The sequence below is a fragment of the Capsicum annuum genome, chromosome 6 (genome assembly GCF_002878395.1).
Source record: "Capsicum annuum cultivar UCD-10X-F1 chromosome 6, UCD10Xv1.1, whole genome shotgun sequence".
In the NCBI taxonomy this organism is placed as follows: domain Eukaryota; kingdom Viridiplantae; phylum Streptophyta; class Magnoliopsida; order Solanales; family Solanaceae; genus Capsicum; species Capsicum annuum.
In genome coordinates, this window is record NC_061116.1 from 228,212,892 (window position 1) to 228,213,919 (window position 1,028).

Here is a 1,028-nt window from a genome sequence, read left to right on the forward strand (position 1 = left end):
ATTTTTTTTTGGATTTTCGATTTTGAATTTCATATGAAAATGAAACTTGAACCTATTAAAGAAAAATCTTTTTGTAGTTTTCTTTTAAAGATGTATATGAAACACCTACTCTAATAAAGAGTGAAGAAAATCTTTTTTTTTTTTTACTTCTTTTTTTTTCTTTTCAAGATATGTATGAAACACCTAACTCTAAATAAAGAGTGAAGAAAATCTTTTTTTGAATTTTTTAAATAAGATCCCCGAACTAACAATAGGCTGCCTACGTATCTCACATCCCGAAAGAGGAGAATCAGGGGTGCGTAGTTCGTTCAGATCGGACAATTAACGATTAACTAATAAATTGACCCTAACTTAAGAGACACTACCAAAACAAACGAATTTTTTTTTTTTGAATTTTCAGCTAGACACTGACACCACCAATTATGAAGAAATTTTTTTTCTTGTATTTTTGTTTTTGACAAATAAGTAGAAAAGGCAAACAAACTTTTTTTTTTTGCTTTTGTTGTTGTTTTTTGCAAAACGTAAAAAAAATCTTTTTGAGTTTTTAAATTGTGAAGAACAAAAGTCATAAAGAATTCTAAAATAAACTACGACATTCCTCTCTTTTTTTTTTCATTCTTTCGACTCACTTTTCTATTTTTTTTTCATTTTTGCCTACGCACCTTACTCCTAACAATTTTTTTTTTCAAAAATCAGTCTGTCAAATGACCACGTTACCCTTAAAAATGCAACAGTTCGCATGTAGGGATGCTTCAGAGGGGGATCTCCTACAAAGGGCTATGTGGGTCCCGCTAGGTCTCAGTATGATGCACATAAGCATGACCAAAAGGCTGACCTACGTTGTGGTTTACTAACAAGGCTGTTCGGGGGAGCGTATGGTCGATAGTAGCTGCTTTGCTTTCCACCTACTCCATAACACCGACGGCTCCCCCCTAAAATAAGGGTGACTCAACTAGAGGTTGTGTACAACACTTGTACTACGGACTTGTTGCAGAAAGAAGGCCGGGGGGTGGACTCATGATGACAGA